Here is an 11,269-nt window from a genome sequence, read left to right as displayed (position 1 = left end):
TTTCTGGACCACAGCACAGCCAGCATCTTCAGGACACAGTAAAAACCTGCCGGTCCCACATCATCCTCCTCTCTCAGCAGGAGCCCTCAGCCATCCACCTGCGCCCCCGGGGGCGGGGTTATCCTCACTGGTCCTTGCCTTTCACTAGCACTGTTCTCCTCCCTACAGTATCGCCAGACTCTTTCGTGGGTTCTTTCCAGCTTCCACCTGTTTGGAAACCTGAGCCCATCTTATCTGAACTCCGCCTCCATCCTGAGGGTGCGAGGGGCCCTTGTCTCCCTGAGGAGAGGAGGCTGCTTATTCTCCAACCTCAGCTCTCCCGAGAATCCTGGGGCCCTCCTGGTCCCCACTTCTGCTGGGACAGCGCTTCCAACCCCAAGTGGAAGTGTCTCACGCCTCATCCTCAGGCTCCCGCTCATCTTTCATGTCTTGTCTGGGCCGTGTTCCAACCTCCCCATCCTCACAAACACCTCACGGGGGGAAACCACTCTGTCTGCATCAACAGCAGATTCCGAGTGGCCAGAAGCCCCTCCTTGGGTGACTCGGCATCTCTATCCTACGGTGCTCTCCTCGGCGCCGACTTGTGATCCCGCCCTGCTCTTTTCTCCTGCCTCCCAGACGGCTTCATCGAGGGTCGTCTGCACTCCTCTTCCCATCCCTGACCTTGAAGGTGGCACTCTCCCTGGGCTCCCTTTTATCTCCTCTCTCTCACTGCAGTCTTAGCCAGTCCCACAGATGCCAGTGCCACCCTGGGACTCCCAGCCCGGTACCTCCAGCCCTCACATCTTCCTCGGTTGCCTGATGGCTGTGCTGAAACCCTCGGGAGTCCCAAATCCACCTCCCCACCCCAGCCCTCTCTCCTAGGCCATCTCCCTGCCCAGGAAAGGGCACTGCTGTCCACCTGTTCCTGGGCAGGACTTTTCAGGAGCGCTTCTGGAGTCTCTGTTCCTCCCTTGCAGCCACACCATTACCAAGGTCTTCCGAGCCACTAAATGTTAAAATACATTGCTTTGGAGTTCCCACTGTGGCTCCGGGGGTTAAGGACCTGACATACTGTCTGTGAGGATGCAGGTTCAATCCCTGGTTCTCGCTCAGTGGGTTAAGGAACTGGTGTTGCCGTGAGCTGTGATGTAGGTCACAGATGTGGCCTGGATCTGGTGTTGCTGTGGCTGCGGTGTAGGCCGGCAGCTGCAGCTTTGATTTGACCACTAGCCTGGGAACTCCCAGATGCCCCAGGTACGGCCAAAATAAAATAAAATGAAATAAAATAAAATACATTACTTTTACATCTTTGAATGTTCTTGTGCTACACGATTCAGAAAATCCAAAAATAATGACATGTGAGCCCTTGCCTGCCACTCCGGGTCCCCAAGACCCCAGGGAGGCCTGTGCCGTGGCCAGCTCTGTGACTAGGCTTCCAGAGCATCCAGCCGCGAACACGCACATGCCCTTTTTATAAAACTAGTAGCACTCTACACGCTGCTTTGTAACTTATTCCCCCGCTCCTGCCCTGCATCTTCAGATGGAATTGTCCCTATACATAGAGCTGCCTCGCTCATGTCGCAGTTGCATCGTATTTCATGCGTCTGTGATTTGATCCGTTCTTAGTCGTGGGCATTCGATTCGGCTTTTCCAGCTTCTCGCTATTCCATTCAGGACCGCAGTGAAGATGCGCCGATAGAAATTATCCCACCCATGCCTGTCAGGTTCTAGTCTCAGCACTAATGCAATAAACACCCTTGCATTTCACATACACACAGGTAATTCTTAGGGGTTAGTTGTCAGTCAAGGAGCATGGACATTTGTCACTTTGGTAGAGACAGTCAGATGCCCTGCAAGGATGCCGTTTCCATCTGTACGGCCAGCAGCCTTGTGTGAGAAGCTTTCCTGACATTCTGGCAAACACACTGTGTTAGCCAACATCTTAATCGGTGCCAATCTGATACGTGAACGATTGTACCACTCTGTGGTTTTAATTTGCGTTTTTGTTATTATGAGAAAGGTTAAGCAAAAGCTTTTATAGGCTTACCACTTTCTTGCACCTACTTTCATCACTCTGACCTTTGTGTTCAGATCCTTGACCCATTTTTTTTTGGCTGTGTGGGTGGCATGCAGAAGTTTCTGGGCCAGGGATCGAACCTATGCCAGAGCAGTGACTTGAGCCATAGCAATGGCAAAGCTGGATCCTTAGCCCACTGAGCCACCAGGAACTCCCCCTTTGCCATTTTTATACTGTTTGTGGCCCCTTTATAATATTACCGGAGGCTTTAAGGTATTAAATAAATACACAATTAGCACTTCATCTGTGATACTGGTCTGTGATTTCTTCCCAGTTTGCGCTCTGCATTTTGTCATTTTTGGTTTTTGTTTTTCGGCCGCAGCCACAGCACATGGAAGTTCCTGGGCCAAGAATGAAACCCACGCCTCTGCAGTAACCTGAGCCACTGCAGGGACAACGCTGGATCCTTAACCCCCTTTGCCACACTGGCAATTCCCGACTTTGTTGTACTTTTCTTTTCTCCACTGAATTCTATTTCCGAAAGCTAAATGTGTCAATATTCCTTTCCTTTTCTCCTAAGTTTTAAGGTTTTGTGTTTTAATATTTAAATCCTTGGTTCACCTGGCATTTTAGTGGAGGGAGACAGGGATTCAGCTTTATGGTCTTCAGGTATATTTTGCAGTTATGCCAATGACGTTTATGGAATAGTCTGTCTTCTCCAGAAAGGAAATCAAATGCCAACTTTAGAAAACACCAGCTTCACCGAAGCTGGATCTACTTGGACCGTGAATACCACTGGCCCCGGCTTCGGCTGTGGCCATTCTGGCTCATCCTCCTCGAGGCTGTGAGCTTCCTGGGGACACCGTCTGGGGCTGAAAGTTCATGCCTTTTCCCTACGAGCTCATCAGTTAGCCTGTCACTGTGACGTGCTCACTGGCAAAGGACGTGAGCTTCTGAGGTCAGAGACTTGTGCCACAGCAAGACCTGCCTCTGGCCCTCTGGTCCCCCAGGCACCATGGGGGTGACATGGAGAGTCCCAGGGCTGTCTCTGTGGGGGGCTGTCGTAGCTGGTGCACCAGGCTCAGGAAGCTACCTCTTTTGTAGCAGGAAATAAGCAAGCTTGCTGTTGGTCCTGAAGGGAGCCAGCCACCACATTATCCCTTTCGGCGGCTGCTGCAAACACAATACCTAGAAGTGGCTTTTGGGTAAAACAGAGCCAGGGGCTTGTACATTTCACTTACCCAGCAAGAGGGGTGGGACCAGAGACACCGGCGGGAGGCTGTCCGTCCGACGGCACAGCTGGGCGGCTGCTTTAGGTTTGCATTTTGCTGCCAACAGGACCACACACCGTGTCTTAGCACAAGGAAGAGGCTTAAGTGTTGATCAAGTTGATAGAAGCAAATATGTTATTGAATTAGAACGAATTTACCAACAGATAACATAACTGGGAGCCATCTATTAAGATCCCCTCCAAGCCAATAGTTCCTCACACCGTCTGCATGATAGTGCTTAAGGCTCCCTTGTCTGAAACATCGGCTTAAAAATTAACTTAAAAATAGACTAAATAGAATTACCAATGTCTGACTAGTTAAAACGCGTTTTCATGAAATGACATTTGGAGACTTTTTATTTTTTTTTTAATATTTTCATTCTCCTTGGAGTGTTTAGCTGATGACATGAGAGGCAAGCACAGGGGTGAGGCACCCCGCATCTCTTTTAAATGGACGCGCCTTGTTTGTGAGATGGGCGCTTCGTTATCATCGCTAAGATGTTTTCATCATGTTCCGTTTGACACTGCAACCCAGCCACGACTGGGACCTGCATCCGGAAGCAAATGCGGGGAAGACAGAATGGGGTCCTTCCCTCTGACCTTAGCTAGGGACGCAAACATCCCTTGGAAGAGAGAAAAGGGAACCTGCTTAAGAATGTTTTTAAAACAATGGAACGTAGAAGTGAGGCGCAGCAGCAAATAGTGTAATTACCGTTAGGAAACATTTTACCTTTTGAAATGAAGGACAGGGGCTTCCCTCTTATTACAAAAGGTGTTGTTAACTCTCACTGAACATGGAATGAGGACAGGACAGACGTTCTTGTGAGAGAAGGTGGGAAGCCATCCGCAGCTCAGGATCACCTGCAAATGGCTGTCAGCGTGACCTGCCTATGCCTAACATCAAGAAAATAAAATAAAATAAAATAAAATGTCATTTAAAACAAGACGAACGTTCACGTGCCCAATTTACCGTTTACGCGTTCCCGGGTATTCTCTTTCTTTCTTCGAAGTGCAAACACAATTTGAATCGTGAAGCAGCTCCATGCAACCAAGATGAAGTTCAGCTCTGGTTTTCTTACTCTACCTGCATAGTGCCTTTTCCTGGAATTTTCCCCAGTGTTACCCGATGTGATGTGAGATGCTTCGTGAAACTTCCTGGGAAGAAGGTGAAAACCACTTTCTCTACCACATATCGTTAAGAAGAAGAGGCTAAAATGCCAACACGAGGAATTAAAAGACAGTAGTGGGAAAAATGCCAAAGGATAGTTGTAATGACACAGAACAATTTTTGTTTCTGAATTGTATGTGTGAATATTGTAACAAAAGATACAAGGGAAAAGAAATTTCTCAAACATAAATCTCTGATGGAAAACAGTTCTTTAGACAGGAAACCAAAGGGGCAAAAACCTATGTTCTAGAGAATTCCTAAAATGCTTGATGCTTAAACAGATACTTAAGGTAGGCTTAGTAATTTGATGTTTGGTGCTTTTTATACTTTGAATAGAGGAAGATATAAATTCATCTGAAAAATAAGGGATAATCCTCCTCTTCTATTATTCTATAACTGAAAAATAATGTGACTTTCAATCACCATGCCTAATGATAGCCTGCATACTAACTTCCTTTTTATATTGTGAGGACGTGGTTGCCAATTTGAAAGTGGGGTGCCCGTGTAGTGTGTGTAGAAGTTTTAAAATCAGGGACACAGTTGCCAAAATAAAAGCAGAATCATGCCATCTCCAAATGTCAACATATTTCATTTCCTCTGGGCCGTTTAATAGCAGTGCAAATATGGATTAGAAATTCTCGCTACTGACTCCTTAAAAAGACATCCTTGGGGTAAAGTATAATTTCAAACATTTTTCAATATACGCCTCTAAGTTTTCCCTCTTTCAGCAAGCTCAGAGGCTGGCGTTTAATGAAGAACTAGCAAACACGAAGTGCAGGCTGGTGTGCGTCTCGCGGTGATTCTCAGAAGGTGTTTATCTGAACTGAAATCTGCACTGGACATTCAACAGTCCGCGGGAAATGGCGCTACGGGGCATCTACTTTAATTTCACGTGTCGTCGCTCGGTTTATTTTCTTGTGAACCTCACGAATCCCTCTTTCCTCATGTTACTTCAGTCTAGTTGACATCACGTGTGTTCTAAGTGATGCAAAAAGTATCGCACACACATATGAAGAGCGCGTCATCCTTACACACTGTGTGTGGGCTCATAGGACAGGTTACCAAAGATTACCCAGAAGGGGCATTACCAGAGCTAACTGGACTCTCACGTGTGTCAGAAGTATGTGTTTATAATTTTGGCATCATGGGACATTTTTTCTATTTACCCCATAGATTGATGAGAGTCAGATGCCATTAACAAGTAAATATACTGATAAACAGCTCTCACTAGCTGTTCTTGTTATTATAGTATTAGCATTATTATTGCTAGTCTAGGTCCTGCTTTTTTTTTTTTTTTTCTCTTTCATCCACAGCAAAGGTACTTGAAGAACGTGGTTGGCAGCAAATAATGTCTTCTGATCCCTTTACCCTGTTTAGATAACTTAGCTCAGATACCGCTACTAACTTTAATATCTCCAACATGGGCATCCTAAAATTCGAGGTTAAAACAATTATGGAAATGATGTCATTTACACATTTAGCGCTGATAAACGAGCCGTGAGTTCATACATTCAAATTATTTTAATCCACGAGATAGCGACATTTGACACCTGTTATTTGGAGCTTTAAAAATGTTATTTATCATTGTGAAAAAATATTTTCTTTCCTCCATGCTTTTTCAAGTTTTACTTTTCACTATCTCTCAAGATGACTTGGGCTTATTCTAAGAACATTTGAGACTGATAGGTCTTGTTAGTGGAGAAATCCAACCAAAAATTTGCTTGTAAGAAAAGGAGATTTCAATTGTCACCCTTAGGTTTGCTCCGGGATAATTTCCAAAATAACCCTGCTCTGATTCTTATTTTTAATGTGTTGGCTAGGTCCTTTTCTAAAATCTTAAATGGAAATGGATATATATTTTTATACAATGGCTGTTCTTGGTAAATAAAGACGCAAATTGAGACATAAAGTGAGGCAGAAAATGAGGACATATTAATTTGATAATCGCCCCCCAAAATCTTAAATTTACGAAGAGAGTCATTCCTCATTTGTCGTCTGACGTTGCCCCTAGTCACTCCCTGTTGCTATTTCTTTGTTTCATCTCAGATCGTTTCTAGCGACGTATTTAAAACTGTGGGCAGAGCAAAGGTAGGGGAGGTTGGGACCAGCTTCCTACAAAAGCAGGCACCACCCTGGTTGTGACAACTGGCACAGGAGCCGGCCCTGCCTTGGGAAGAAGCATTGCCAGTTGGTGGCAGCATTCACAAGGGTGGGTCATATTTCCTCTCTTATCTTTAGGTTGGATTTCAAAACAACTCTAGAAAACAGACTGAAAGGCAAGCCTAGAAACAGCCCGTGACCACGGCAGAAAAGTGCAAGGTCTCTGCTGTCCGGTTCCCCAAAACGCCACAGCATCTGGCAAAAAGCTGGGGGCGGGGGGCGTGCTCGAGTCCTATTTACCTCCTGAGCAGTTTGCAAAAACAGGGTGCAAGCTTGCTCCGAGAACAAACAGTGGGATCAATGAACTGTGGCTGATCTTTCCCCTTCATAACATTTGTTCAAGGACACTCCCAGCTGGCCTCACGGCTCATCCCCCCTCCCCTCCCAGAAAATAGAGCTGTGTCATTTTAGAGGCTTTTTTTTTTTTTTTTTTAATGTCATCTGCTCCTGAACGGCATATTGAGAAGCAGACACTTTTGTTCTGCTCGGACTTGAAAAAACAAACACAGCAAACAACGTTTCAGGCACAGCTAGAACATTAAGAGCGAGCCCCACACAAGGCATCGATTCAGTCATGCAAAACGTGAGGATATTATATTTCAAGGCCAAGAATTCCAAGGAAGAGGGCTGTTTTCAGAAGAAACGCTATTTTTTTTTAAATGATTCAGTAATATTACACGGTTGGGAATGTGACATTTTTACTTCATTGTAGAATGTCTTTAGGGGAAGAAGTTGTTGCTGTTTTAATGTAGAAATATGCTCTCAAAATTCAAATACAACAGAATTCAGGGGCAACTAAGAATTTTAGGTTACTAACTACAGTCACTATGCAATTGGTTGTTTCTGTGAAAATATTTCTTCAACATAATTCTATTTAAAATGAAAATATTTTGAATATTGGAATAGCTGTACTGCTGCCTACTTCAGAAATGAGCATTTTTCTAAACTGAATTAATTCAATTCACACACTGTTCAGAATAATTCTTATTTTATGTGTTATAGCCGTTTGCTCTGGCATATATGCTCATAAGAAATTTGTTTTAGAAGATCCCTCTTCCTCAAATGAGCATTTAAGAAAAGGGCTATTTAAAATACATCAGTAGTTTTAATGAGCAAAATAGATACTTTACAACTTTCCAAAAAACTAATACAATATATGAACAAATCCAGTTTTTTTTTTTGAACACTCTCAAAGCCATCCATGGACAGTAAATGACCCAAACAGCAGTTACATTCTTTCGCGTAAATCATTCTGTTGCACAGAGCTGACATGTTACAAGATCCTTGTGAAATTTCAGTTGAAACATATTAGCAAATCTATTTGTGAGAAAAAACTAGCTGCTAAAGTTCAGGAAGCTGCTGTAGGAATCTTAAATGAGGAAAAGCCTGCCTGCAGCATTTATTCATTACACACAGGGAACTTTATTAAATGAGCAATTGAAATACATTACTTAATACAGTGAAATCTTTCTAAAGGCTGCGGCCATAAACCTCTGACGTTCAACTGTCCACTCCTAAAATGCATTTTAAATTCAAGCTGTTCTAGCTGGTCATATAATATTCCACTTAAAGATCTGCTTAGTGGGTCTGTAGATAAGAGTTCATTCAGATAGAAAATATTTTCAAACAGCTACAGGGTTAAGAGAGAAAAAAAAGGATTCTCAAGCACCAGAATGTACGAGTCTTACAGAAACAGAGAAGAGACTTGATGGTGGTTCCTCTTATCATTACTATTATTTGTAGGACTATTTTTTTATATTATAACTTTGTGATGCATTTTTATGAAATTGACAACATCACGAGAGGTAATTAAATTATTCCAGAAAGAACTTTCTGTTTTAGTAAAAGCATCCTTGTGTAGATTCTATGTTAAAACCAACAAACACAAAACACTCCTTGCTGAAAGAGATGACGATTTTATTACCCATGAAAGGAAAGAGGACTTCCAACGAAAGATCTTGGACCATGAGAAAAAATTTCATCCAGGCTCTTGTTGGCAACAGGCCACACAAGCAGCACCCAGCCCTGTGTGGAGAGCAGGTTGGCAGATGTTAACGGCTGACTTGCTGGAAAAGTCTGGGAGAACAGCTGGAAAATCACAAGGTGAGAAACAAGTTTTAAATAAATAAATAGCCTATTTGGCAATCGACGGGGAAAGACAACCAGTTCCTTTGCTGAGGAAGAGGATGGGGTACTTCTAACTACAGAGTTCCTTTCTGCTGGTTTCATGGACTGACTTCCTAATGAGAATGGAAAGTGTGTTCCCACACTTGTAGTTAGAGGTCCTAGGATTTCAGAATGACAATGAGCTTGCAGTTTTGCTGCAGATTTGGGATCTAGATGCATGAGACGCCCCCATGGAGGTGATAACACTTCACCCCACCCTGTCTGCCCCCTAACCATTGACTGAGGCTGTAGCTCATGGAGGAAATGCCTACTGCCTCCAGGAGGGCTTGACACCTGAACTTGAACCTTGGCGTCCTACACCAGAACAGCTCCAAGGGAAAAAACAAACCCAAGATGGACTTGTTACCTTCCAATGAGCACAGCAAATACATATTCAGGGACTATTTGGAAACTTAATTTTGTATCAAAAGCCCAAATCAAAGAGAAATACTTTCTCAGAAGAAATTACTCTGGCATGATGCTGAAGAGAAGTCGCCCCTACCAGCGCCCTCGGCTAGTTAGAGTTTCTGACTGTGTAGGCAGGCCCACCTACTGCAAATCCTCACAAAGTGGATGGGACCGGGCCACATTTTCTTCCAGTGCTCAGATAAGAATCCCCCATCTCTCCTCTCTCATTGGACAGATCGCTAGGCAACAGCTGTTCCCATCCAAAGGGCAACAAGATCTAAAAAGAATACAAAACCAAAGTGCAATGACCATAAGGGTGGTGTCCTCAACGCACACACAATCATACACACCCACAGTCATACACACCCACACACAGAAACACACAGAGATATACACACACACTTAAAGCAGCACTCCTAAAAGTATTTTTTAAAGCGTGGTTAAAAATGAAGGATCAAGTGTAAATATACCTCTCTATAGTTCTATGATGGTATTTGTCACTGATTATTCCTGCTTATATTACTCATCAATAATCATAACTTGTATACCTAACAAACAAAAATGCTATGATCTTTCTGTAAGTAGGGATCTCCTGACCCAAAGAATCAACGGGTAGAATTTTTAAGTCCCATTTTTACAACCATGTTAAATATATAGATCACCCTTTCAAAAAATTACAATCTTAAATCATTTTTTTTAAATGTAGGGCTTCATTACATTTAACATAAAGACTTTTATAAAGCATAGAGGAGATTTAAAGGCAAACTTCCAGGACTTATAAAAATTAACCAACACTGTTGTTTCAAACTATTTCATGAAGACACATAATTAAAAAAAAAAAAAAAAGTAAGGGCTTTTGTGTTTAGCCTTCTTAGTTTCTGCAGGATCTGGAGCCTGCCTGGATCCGAACCCAAGAACTCCCCCTCTCACCAGTAGCCCTCACTGTCATTTGGGAGATGCGATTGTACCGGGTGAGTCCTCATTTGTAATCGACTTTGAAAGTCACAAAAGCCACGTAGATGTAAACACTCGAAGCACTTCTTCAAGGGCGTCTTCCACGCGGCACAGACTGCGGGCTAAGCGCGCGCAGGTCTGCAGCCGCCCGCTCCTGCGCCTCCCCCACGCGGTGCCGAGGGTCGGGCGGGAGGAGGGCACCCGCGGCGGGGACCCGGCTCCCGGGGCTGTGTGCTCGCTGGAGCCCGCCCTCTTCCCGGCACTATGGAAACTGCAGTTCTCCACGCCTGCCCGTCCTCCTTCTCTTTCTCCTATTACATCCCCAACAGCCGATTTCAACTTCCCGAGAACCTGACGAGTGAATGGCGCTGATGACGCCCCGGAAAGAGCCCACGACCGGGTGCGGGGGAAGGGCGCCCCTGAGCGGGTGGGATCCCGCCAGCGGCCGCCGCCAGCGCGGCCTGGGGTAGAGGGCGCCGCATCCGCGCCCCCTCCCGCACCCCGACTCTCCTTCCAGGAAGGGGCACCGAAGCTGCTGCCGATCCAGAGCTCACCGGTGACGGACTAATGTGATGCTCGTAAACAAGCCGGGGCCGGGCACCCGGGAACCACCCAGGCGCAAACCCGCCAAGGCGCGCCCCCACCCCGAGCCTGGGCGCGGGATCCGCTGGCCGAAGTGTGTGTTGGGGGAAGGTGGTTCCGAGAGGGCAGCCAAGTTCACTGCCCCTTCTTGGCCCCCCGCAAATGGGGCGGCGGCGGGGCGATGCGGGGCCCGCGTGGGGTGCTACCTCCGCCTCCCCTGCACCAAGCCCAGGTCCGCGGTCTCGGCCCCTGATCTCCGCAGGCGCCCACCCCCTACAGTGTTCCCTCCCCCGGTCCCCTCCCCGGCGGAAGCTTCGAGCCCAATTAATTGAGTCAAAGGCGGGAGGGCAGGGCCCTCCGCGCGGCGGCCGGCCCCCGCCCCTCCCGCGCGCCCCTTTTCCCGCCCTGGGTGGCATCTCCTCCGCCGGCATCCCCAACGAGCCTCTGATTAATGAGGCTCGGGCCGGCCCCCACCCCGCCCCGGGCCCCGGCCTCCGCGGGAGGGGGAGGGGACGGCGGGAAACGCGGCCCCGGGAGAAAGGGGGGCGGGGCGGGGGCGCGC

At 46.2% G+C, this 11,269-nt stretch overlaps 1 long non-coding RNA gene across 2 annotated transcripts; it reads right to left on the bottom strand.

Moving 5' to 3' along the window:
- Positions 1–8,497: 8,497 nt before the first annotated feature.
- LOC125113357 (uncharacterized) lies at positions 8,498–10,986 on the bottom strand. 2 transcript variants are annotated; one of them, XR_007131425.1, is made up of 3 exons: positions 10,102–10,986; positions 9,313–9,448; positions 8,498–8,685 (listed from the first exon to the last, which is right to left on the bottom strand). It is a non-coding gene; the product is annotated as an uncharacterized LOC125113357 (long non-coding RNA). The 2 variants fall into 2 exon arrangements; XR_007131424.1 differs by having other exon boundaries at positions 8,498–9,448.
- Positions 10,987–11,269: the final 283 nt, after the last annotated feature.

This window comes from Phacochoerus africanus, chromosome 13 (genome assembly GCF_016906955.1).
Source record: "Phacochoerus africanus isolate WHEZ1 chromosome 13, ROS_Pafr_v1, whole genome shotgun sequence".
NCBI classification, from domain to species: Eukaryota; Metazoa; Chordata; class Mammalia; order Artiodactyla; family Suidae; genus Phacochoerus; species Phacochoerus africanus.
The sequence above is the reverse complement of the archived record's forward strand: the minus strand, read 5'-3'. Positions and strand labels throughout refer to the sequence as shown.